Source organism: Lygodium microphyllum, chromosome 2 (assembly GCF_053477565.2).
Source record: "Lygodium microphyllum isolate KBCC chromosome 2, Lygodium_microphyllum_v1.1.10, whole genome shotgun sequence".
In the NCBI taxonomy this organism is placed as follows: Eukaryota; Viridiplantae; Streptophyta; class Polypodiopsida; order Schizaeales; family Lygodiaceae; genus Lygodium; species Lygodium microphyllum.
This window is the reverse complement of record NC_141136.1, coordinates 46,027,983-46,039,762: the sequence shown is the minus strand read 5'-3', so window position 1 is coordinate 46,039,762 and position 11,780 is coordinate 46,027,983.

Here is an 11,780-nt window from a genome sequence, read left to right as displayed (position 1 = left end):
TGCTATAGGATGCATTGCTCGATGGTTACTTCTGCTTTTATAATTCGACTTCTTTATGGTTGTTTGCAAAGGGAAGTGACACTACATGGCTGATCACATGTCCTGCATACCCATAGGAGAAGCCGTTGGGATAGGGTATAGTAGACGACTTACCAAATGTGCATCTTTTCAACCTGTCTAGAAAAAGGACTCATTTAGAGCTGACTTGATGCCATACTAGGTGGATGACATAGTCCAAGTACTAGAGCATGGAACTTCTTGAAAGACCTATCGAGAAGGCCCGGCTTAGTGACTTATCCTCAAGCTACAACCATATTAGTTGATATCAGATCAGCTCTATAGGTAAGGACGCAATGGCTTACTACGATGATGTGTGTGCGAACATGAAATGCATTACGTACTTGCAGAGACACATGAAAAAATTGTGGGAGAACACTTTAGCGGAGACACAATAGCATGCAAGGTGCTGTAGTCTCAACTGTGGTGGCCCATGCTTTTCCATGATGTAGCACAATTCGTGAAGCATTGTGATGAGTGCCAACGGACCAAGTCCTTGTTTGCAAGGACAAGATGCCACCCCAATCATCACAAGATAACCATTCAAAAAATGGGGGATTGACTTCATTGGGTTGATTAGTCCTCCAACACAATACTCGCAGGCCAAGTACATCATAGTGGCCATAGACTACCTCACAAAGTGGGTAGAAGCACGAGCCATCAAGAAAAACAATGCTAGGACCATAGCCAACAAGTTCCTTTTGGAGCAATAATCTCACAACTCAGTTGTCCCATTAAACTAGTCAATGATCAAGGCACGACTTCATTAACATTGACTTCATTGGGTCGATTAGTCCTCCAACACAATACTCACAGGCCAAGTACATCATAGTCGCCACAGACTACCTCACAAAGTGGGTAGAAGCACAAGCCATTAGGAAAAACAATGCTAGGACCATAGCCAACAAGTTCCTTTAGGAGCAATAATCTCACAACTCAGTTGCCCCATTGAACTAGTCAGTGATCAAGGCACGACTTCATTAACAAAGTGATTGCCCACCTCCTATCTATCTTCTTGATCATCCGTAGGAAATCTTCACCCTACTACCCTCAAGCTAATAGCCACGCTGAATCCACAAATAAGATCTTAGTATGTCCTAACCAAGGTAGTCTTTGCTTCTCATAGAGATTGGGACAAGAAGTTGATGGCAACTTTATGGGCCTATCAAATAGCCTATAAAACGGTTGGGGGGGGGGGGGGGGGCAGACTCCTTTTAAGATAACCTATGGAACTAAAGCCATTCTACTAGTAGAATTCTTTATCCCTAGCCTAAGAGTGGCCATCTAAGAGAGATGGGATGGAAAGGAGGCATGGACGAAACGCCTAGTTAAGCTAGAATGCCTATCAAAGACTCGACTTCTAGCCACCCATGCACTGATTTGTGAAAACGCACGACGTAAGAGCTAGTTTGACAAGCACGTCAAGTAGTGAGACTTAGATCAGGGCGACCTAGTGTTGTTATACTCAGTGAAAGGCCATATATAGTAGATGAAACCTTAGACCCTAGACCCTAGACCCTAGTGTTGTTATACTCAATGTTAGACATAATAACCTTTGGCTAGGCAAGTAGCCCAAGATGGCCATTAATTAGTGTGTCCCGGACAAGGGCAAGAAGTGCCAAGGTACGAAGCTCGGGGGATACCCTCAGATTTCTTGCTAGATTTGGCAAGACTTGTCTATTTGGAAACACCAGTCAAGTGCACCATGAAAATAGGCTCTAGAGACCCAATTAGAAGGTGGGAAGAGGATATATTTGGTTGGGAGGTGAGTAAGACACACAATAAATCTTCTTCTCTTTCTCACATTTGGTATCAGAGCACACAGGTTTCCAAAAAAAGATTTGGGGGTTTTTGTTACAACCACACAGGTGAGATCGTGCGGCAATCATGAGAGTGCACAGGAGTGGGTAGTGTGAAGGCATCTTTGCAACACACCACAGAAGACATCGCAACACCTCTTTTTGGTGGCACCCACCACAAGGCCTAGCGACAGCCCAAAATCACACCAACAGCACCACCAAGGCCAAGACACACTCCATCACACAAGAGAGCTCTCTCTCTTTTACTTGAGAGAATGACTATCTCCCTTTCACCTTTTATCCTTAGTAAATTCCTTGTGACACTCTACATGTGGGATAGAATCCCGTTTTTACCAAGCTTGTGAACCCTCCATCCCCTTGTAAAAAAAAAGGGTGTTTTTCTCCTCTTTCTGAGCACATTTTTTGAGATCTATAACTTCTTGGTATGACATCCAAATTGCAAACCAATTTCACAAGCTTCGAGAATGATTTGAATACAAGATTTTGAAGTATTGTCATTGCCAATTGAGATTGGGAGCACTTCCAAAATTTCGTGCCAAAGTGATCTCTTGAGGTGGGCAAAATATGGGATTTTTGGGCTCCAACGGACTCGGATTCAAGTGTTGTTAGTTCCTATGGTTTTCTTACATTGATGAGTATCTAATTTCAACATATTTAACTTCTGGTTTTGACTAGCAAGGACATTTCAAATTTCTTTTATGGTGCTAGATATGCTTTATCTCTACCTTTTGGGGCTTAAATTTCACTACTTTGAGTGTGTCTATGTATGCTTGAGAGTGTGGATTCTGTATATTTGGATGTTTATGCATGGTTTCAAAGAGGATTTTTTGACCTATTTAGCTTTACACTTTTGTTCGAAATGTACAAAGAGGCTTGCTTTTGACATGTATGCTTCTTGTGGATAGTACTTGTGCAAAAACATAGCAGTTTTCTAAAAGTACATTGCATTTACGCTTGCCTTGCTTTTGTTGGTTTGAATTATCAATCCAAAAAAAAAAAACATCAATTAATCAATCATGTCACGCACTAAAGATATGCCTTTGAATGACATTGATGTAGAAGAAGAACCTCTTATGTATGATGATGATGAATTGCCCTCTTCATCTAATGATGTGCGTAATCGTCTTTCTAGTTTGGAAGGCGCTATGCAAGTTTTGCTTGAACAAATGCAAATTTTAACTCAAAATGCTTTGGATAAAGGCAAGAGACCTTTAGATGAGAGTTTACCTGATGCATGTATGCATGACACACAAGTTATACATGACTCCTTCGTAGTCATTCCTCCATTGCCAGAAGCTAAGTGGCAACTTAAAGACCTTAAGCCACCTAAGTTCAATGGCATGGTAGCACAAAGGATTGCAAATGTGGTGGAAAAGTGGCTATCTAAATGAGAGCAGTGTTTTAAGTTATGCCATATTCATGAGGATGCATTAAAGATATAGCAAGCTACATATAATCTCATGGATGCCGCTCATCGTTGGTGGTAGCAAATTGAACAGGATCATGCAAAACCGTCTACTTGGATTGCATTTGAGACATTGTTTTATAATAATTTTGTCCCTCTAGATGAGCGAACAAGGGCTCTAGATGAGTGGTTCTTCATAGCTCAAAAGAGCTACTCTATCCAGGAATATGCGGACAAGTATAAAAAGATTCTGTTAAAGGTCCCTGAACATATTCTTGACTTTTTGCAAGTGCATAAAGTTGTCATGGGCTTAAAAGAAACCTTAAGGCCACTTGTCAGGAAGGAGAGATGTAAAACCTTGAATGAGGTAGTGGATCTTGCATTAGTCCTTGAAGATGGGAAGGCCCAGAGATTTCCTTGGACTAGAGGTACACGCCCTATCTTTACTCCTGCAGTTGCACCTAGTGCTCCTCGTGTGAAGGACACTAGAGAAGTGCATATGATCAAGACTATGACAGGTACCAAGAGGAAGGTATCTGCTATGACTGAGAGAGCCTACAGTAAATCACTCCATAGCAAAGGGAGATAGCAATGAGAGAAGGACTCTGTTACGGATGCCTGGGGGGCAGCATAAATTTAAGGCTTGTCCCAAGAAGGCAAGAGCTAGTGCTCAAATGGTGCTTAATCCAATGCAGGATGTGGATAAGGTGAGAGATGACCTAGATGAGTCACCTCCACATGACTCTAGTTATCATGAACGGATCCTAGCCATCACAGTAACAAAGAAAGTACCAACAACTATGCCGGATGCAATGTTATCGCCAGAGGCACAAAAGGGGTACCAATTTGCTAACACTAAGCTCATTGTAATGAAAGGCATAGTGGCAGGATGCCTTGTGCCTATTTTATTTGATACGGAATCTTCACATAATGTTATTAGCTCTAATCTCATCAAGAAGCTGAAGCTCAAGACTTCCCCTTCAGAATATAGTTATTCGATAGAGCTAGCTGACGGGATGGGTACAGAGATGTGGGATCAGCGAGCTATTGACCTTCCTGTACAGATCCAGTCCTATGAGGACAGATTGGACACGGGTTGCAAGATTCGCGACCTAGTGTTGAACAAGCAGTGGCACGCAAAGAAGAGACCTATCATTGACTTCTCTTCTCATATTTATCAATTTGAGCACAAGGGCCGACGATTGTTGATTCGCGAAGAACCGGATCTCCAAGAAATGAAGATTCTCTCGATGACCAAGGCACTCAAGATTAACTGTAAGTCTCTTTACTTTTGTTATATTTTAAATATTTCTAAATGTCTATCAAAGGATGGCACGGATAAAGGTGGAAGTCCACAAGTATCCCTTCGGCCTTATCAAGTAAAATAAGATCCTAATTTCCTGATGTATTTAAATATGATCTACCGCTTGGTTTACCTCCTCCTAGGAACGTGGAGCATAGGATTGAACTCGTCCCAAGAGCTAATCCAGTGATAGACCCCCGTTCAGGATGAGTCTATAGGAGGAGAATGAAGTTTGTAAGGTGGTGGATGAGTACTTAAGCAAAGGATTGATTAGACCTAGCTTTTCACCCTTTGCAGCCCCTCTTTTACTTGTAAAAAAGAAAGATGGTTCTTTTTGAATGTGTGTAGACTACAGGGCTTTAAATAAAATAACTATCAAGCATAGATATCCTATGGCTTGTATTGATGATCTCTTGGATGCTCTAGGTGGTTCTTCTATCTTTAGTAAAATTGATTTAAAAAGTGGTTATCACCAGATTAGAGTAAGAGATGAAGATCTTTCTAAAACTGCTTTTAGAACAAGATTTGATCAATATGAGTATTTGATTATGCCTTTCGGTTTAACAAATGCTCCTGCTATTTTTATGATGTTAATGAATGATTTACTAAGACCATACATGGGCAAGTTCATTGTAGATTTTATTGATGATGTGCTTGTGTATAGTAAGAGTATCCATGAACATGAGTCACATTTGGTGACAGTCTTTGAAACTTTTTAGGAAGCAAAACTCTATGCTAACCCAAACAAGACGATTCTATGTTTAGCAGAGATGGAATATTTAGGTCATATTGTATTTGCCGATGGGATCAAGATGGACCCCAAGAAGGTTGTTGTGATACTTGGTCAACACCCCAAAATGAAACAGCTCTTCGTTCCTTTTTGGGATTGTCAGGATTTTATAGGAGATTTATATATGCATACTTGTATATAGCTGCTCCTATGACAGATTTATTGCAAGAAATGGTGCCCTATGTGTGGACATCAGTGCAACAAGAAAGTTTTGAGGCTATGAAACAAGCAGTTTCTACTGCCCCTGTTCTCAAGATAGTTGATCCTGAGAAACCATTTGTTTTAGAAACTGATGCAAGTAGCATCGCGATAGGTGCAGTCCTTAGCCAAGAAGCCAGGCATGTAGCTTTTGAAAGCAAGAAGCTTTCCCCAAGCCAACAAAATTGGCTAGTTCATGAATAAGAGCTTTATGCTATTGTTCATTGCCTTAAATTTTGGTGACACTATTTATATGGTGTAGAATTTAAAGTTTATATAGATCACCATACCCTTAAGTATTTTTGTAGTCAACCAGATCTTCGAGGGCACTAAGCTCGATGGGCTGAAATGATGTAAGAATTTCATATGGAAATTCTATACAAGAAGGGTAAGGATAATGTTGTTGATGATGCATTATCTTGTATAATGTATCAAATGAGCTTTACAATTTTAGAAATCTCATTGCTTCAAGAAATAAAGGAAGCACAATTAGAGAACTCTTATATGGCAAAAATTTATTAGGCCATAGAACGAGACTCTTTGATTGGGGATGGACTGGATACTTCTTTTTCATTACATACTGTTATTTTTTATAAGGCAAGTTCATTTAAGAACTTTTCAATTGAGAATGGGTTTCTTAAATGAAAAGGCAAGATCTGTGTTCCTAGTGCACAGGAACTACAAAAGAAAGTTTTGTTTGATAACCATGATGTGCCTTGTGCAGGACATCCTGGTATTGATAAGACCATACAGCTTGTTAGAAGGACATTTTGGTGGCCAAAGTTGGCCAAGGATGTCTGTCAATATGTCCAACAATGCTTTCAATGTCAAGTTAATAAAGTAGAAATGGTGAAGCCACCAGGTCTGCTAATGCCATTACAAATTCCATGAATCTAATTGGAAAAGTATTTCCATGGATTTCATTGTCAGTTACCTAGAACCCAGAGACAAAAAGACACTATCCTAGTGATAGTGGATTGTTTCACTAAAATGGATCATTTTATAGCCACTCGCGAAAGTGTGGAAGCTCCACAAGTTGCAGATTTGTTTATTGATCATGTGTTTAGGTTGCATGGTCTACCTACGTCCATTGTGTTTGATAGGGATGTCAGGTTTACTGGTCATTTTTGGGGTCATGTCTTTGGTCGTTTAAAAGTGTCTTTAAACATGTCAAGTGGTGATCACCCAAAAACAGATGGTCAAACAACAGAAAGAGTCAATCAGATACTAGAAGACATGCTGAGAGCATATGTATCTGATAAACAAATAGATTGGGATACACATTTGTCTTTGTTAGAATTTGCATATAAAAACAAACCTCATAAGGCAACAAGTTTGTCTCCTTTTCAAATAAATTATGGAATAAATCCAAGTTTTCCTAGTACAGTAAGGTTAGATGAGAAATGCCCAACTGCTGCGGGCAGAATTTCTTACTGACATACATGCTAATATTAAAATTGCTCAAACCAAGTTATAGCAAGCTGCTGATAGGACTAAGCATTTTGCAAATAAGAAAAGGTCAAGTAGGATCTTTGAATTAGGAGAAAAAAATTTTCTCCAAGTACTAGCCAAGTCGTCTAGTTTATCGACTAGAAAATGTCCAAAGTTATCTCCAAGATATTGTGGATCGTGGAAAATTATTCAGAAGCTAAGTGATGTAGCTTACCAATTGGAACTTCCTCCGGGATGCCTGTTCATCCATTGTTTCATGCTAGCAAATTAAGAAAGTATATCTCACGTGATGATAATCTAATTGATGGTATGGTACCTTTTCAAGAACAAGATTCAGTTGTTGACCATGGACCATACAAGATACTAGATTGGAGAGAGAAACGGTTGTGTAATCGTACTCTCCACAAGTATCTAGTTGCTTGGAAGGGTCACACATAGGAAATCTTCTTCTCTGTCTCACACTTAGTGAAACCCTAAGACCCTAGATGGAGAGGGCATAGGCTTTTTCAACAATAGCTGCATAAAGAAGTACTACCCTCCCACACATCCATCGCATGAGCCTCTAATGCTAGAGTCCCCTATGAACATATGTGAGTTACCACAATCACAAAGATTGAGAACGAAGATGAGGAAGCAGTAGCACTTGCTTACCTATACATAACGGTCTGCCCAACAGACACATACCTTCTATGAATTGATCAATGGGGGAGCTGATTTTAATATCTCAACTCATGATCATTGGACTCTAATTGGTTAACAGCAACTACAACCCATGAACGCTAAACTCAGCCCATTTGGGGGTCAATCATATGCACTTTTGGTAAAGTGCAAAGTCATAGTCTCTATCGAGTTTGAGAGTATACCCATGGTCTTTTATGTGTTTCCAAACACAAAGGATGTCAGTATAGGAATCACTATTAGGATGCACATTTAAGAAGAAAACACATTGCAATGTCGATTATGAGTCACAGTGCATTCACCTTGCCATTGGCAATGTACGTAGTGACAGCTTTTAGCAAGGGCAGCACAGCCACACCAAAGACCACAAAGCCACCGATAGAGAAACCTACAACCAAGTCTAAGGACAGGGTTCGTGACTTGCCACAACTCACTAAGCCTCAACGCCAGCACGTGACCAAGAGTGCAACCAAAGCCAATGAGCCCAAATTCAAATGGGTACCTAAACATCAAGGACCGCCACCTATAAATAAGCAAAACATGATCTCGCAATGCTAGAAACTCATATTCAAAACCTAGGAGGCAAAAAAGGCACTATAGGCATCCACACATGGTCAAGCTACAATGGATTTCCAAAACCCTATTGCAAGAACAAGGCTATTATGAGGGCAATACCTGGATATAAGTGCCTAAAGCCAAGATTACCGAGGGCACTACTCAAGTGCAACCCTTGAACTTGTCTAGACATGATAACACAACAGTTAAGGAGTTGAAGCCACATAAGACTCAAGTTGCGAAGCCCATAGAGCCCAAACCCACTAAGCTTGCAGAGCCTCAACAAGTCTATCAATTGAATATGTAGCTTGCTAGCTCCAAATCGCCTCAACCTAGCATTGCTAGCATTTCAAAAGCTCACAAGCATCTAGTAGCACAATAACAAAATCGCAAACCACGCCTATCATACAAGAATCTAAACATACGCCTCTAGATCCATAGAAGCCGCATACATCATGCTGAGCTATCTAGTCCAACCTCCTATAGGCCTTAAACCCTCTTATGAGTAGCAATCTATCCTTACCTTGGCCTTAGACTTAGTTGAGAATATGAGGGATGACTTTATCACTTAGATTTGATGCTTAGATGCTACATTCACCATGCTTGCTAAAAGCTATGACCAATTAGACTTAGGTCTTTTAGAAGAGCCTTTAACTGAAGTGCATACGCTACCTCACTCTTGGGAGGAATCTGAATTCGTATTCGTTAAGGCTCCCACAGTAGAAGCTAAAGAGTTAATCGACAATGAAATCTCTCACGAGCAAGCATGCACAACTCATCACATCTTATGACATGCACATGATCTCTTCCATGACCCAAAAAATTAAAGCATTGAAAACCCTAACCAACACTGAGTCTACATTCTTGCATAAATGATATGCTCTCCAACTCCAATGGGAACAAGAGGGTTGCTGCATTATGACCAACATCGAGTAAAGACGTGCAATCAAAACCTCAAAGTATGATCCAACTTGCGTAGCTCCTACCTCATTTAGAGTCTTAGCCATCACTCGCAGTCGAGAATTTAGATGATCATGAACTTGCCCATCCCTACCTAGACAGCGTCCTGACTGAGGAGGAACTACATATTGCTAGCCGAATCGCCTTTGGTGACTTTCTAGCAGATGTCCTGACATACACAACACACATCATAATTCGACCTTTTGCCATGGACTGCCATGCCTACTTGGAATACAACCCACAATTCTACACTTTGCTTATGCAAAAGTAAAGTACCGTGAATATGCGTTGATTGCTCTTAACCCTTCAACTTCTAATCCTAGGAAGGATTCTTCTCATTTCCAAGGGGGGTAAGGTGGGAAAACATACTTTAAGGAAAATTTCATGGATTTTTATTGGATTGTGTGGATTACTTGAAGAAAATTTATATTTTTATGCTTAAGCATGTCATTTTTCTATAAGCACACAATCATTCTCTACTCATCTTCCTACAAGGAATTATCTTAAGAAAACTAATAGTGAGCTATGGTATTATGATAGGGATCCACAATGGCAAGTCAGGAGAAAAGTAGCAAAATTCCATTCTCAAAAGAGAAACAAGAAAAGTACAGGCTATTAGTAGAGACAAGGACCTTCAACCAGTTCAAGTTTAGGCATGTCCTGAACTTGGAAGATGTAGCCATTGAAGAATAGGCCATGAAACAGATTGTGGAACAATGCAATCTGTAGAAGTATGTGGAGAAATGTAAGAATATCAAGCTCCCGCTACTCTTCATTCAATCTATCTTTATGTGTGTGACCGACATTAGCTGGATACAGCTATACATGTGTGTGACATTCAATAAGTCGGTGTAGTCAATGACTTAACCATAGTTAGTCTTGGTTAGTCATACCTATGTGTGTAAGTCTCTTTCACTTAGTATGATGGAAGAATAATGGAAGAACAACAATGAGTTGAGGCTCATCTTCCGTTCCACTCTATCTCTCTCTCTCTCTTCCAACATGGTATCAGAGCCTGAATGCCTAAAGCCTGAAGGCTTGGCAGTTGCCATTTGATATCAAGACATTGGATTTGAAGAAAACGCCATCAAAGGAGACTGTGCATGCATCCCATTTTTTTGCAGAAGCTATATCTTGCCCACGATAATGGTTTTTGGAGAAATGGCCCCCTAGCCCTGACTGTTTCAATGTGGTCTACAACTTTGCAGAATAATTTTTTTTCAAATTCCTCACAGATTTTGAGATATTTAGCACAGACATGTGTAGACTGGCTGTTTACCACAATAAACAATAGGTGATTCCAGGGCACTAGTGGCTTTCATCCTAACAATTTATATGCCCTTATTATCATGCATTTGAGCATGATATTGGAGTGTGAAATGCCCAATTTTGGGGCTTATTTGCAGGTTGGAAACAGTGAATTGATTGTTGTCCCGAATTCGGAAACAATATACCTATAGGGTTGAAGTGCTAGTGAAAAATGCTTGGATCATACCACTTGGGTGGTAGATGCTTTTTGGGATATTGTGAGTGCTGAAAGTCCAAATTTTGGACTGATTTGTTGCTAGTTATACTAGGGTATTGACTGGTTATTGTCTGTAGGAAGGATACCTATCATCTTCACTTGACATACATGTAATATATTCTGACCGGTTGGACATGTATCAACTCCTGCATAGAGTGGTAATTAAATGAGATGTTTGGGGGACTATTTTGAGGTCGTAATACTCTTTTATTAACAGAGAAAATACTGCTAGTGTTATAGAAATGGACTGGCTGTATTTAGTACTGCTACTTGCATACAATACAAACATTGATACTTGTATGGACATAGTTTGTTGCTGGGATGTTTTGCCACTACCATAGAATGTTTTGAATTGATTTGAGCTTGGTTTATGCTCAGTTGACTGTGTGTTTTCATTGTTGGAATATAGTTTATAGCAAGCAGGTTGTCAGGAAAACTATCCTAAATTACAAGAAAATGTCCTGAATAGCAAGAAACTGGTCCGGAACTGTAGGAAAAGGAGCCAAATACTTATACATCACTGAAAACCCAAGCAGCAACTATGGAAAATGCTCAAGGCAGTGACAATATCACTCAAATTATGGGAGAAAAGTTGGAAAACAAAAATTTTGCTTTAGGAAGGATATTGCTGAATGGCCTACACCTACTTCTATACGTACATGAAGTTAGAAGTTTCTTGGGCCTATGTTCATACTACAAGAGGTTCATACGAGGCTTTGCATATGTTGCATCTGCTCTACATGACCTTACTAAGAAGTGAATGCCTTTTCTCTAGGGATCAAGGAAACTACAAGCATTTGAAAGAATTAAGTTTCATGTGACTCAAAAACTAGTTCTCATAGTTCCTGATCTTCAAAAACCTTTTGAAGTTCACTGTGATGCTTCTGGGGATTGCATTGGAGCTGTGCTTAAGCAAGAGCATCATGCAGTAGCATTTGAGAGCTGACACCTCAAGGACCATGAGCTACATGCTCCAATATATGAGAAAGAGCTTATGGTGGTGGTACATGCTCTTCAAGTATGGAAACACTATTTAC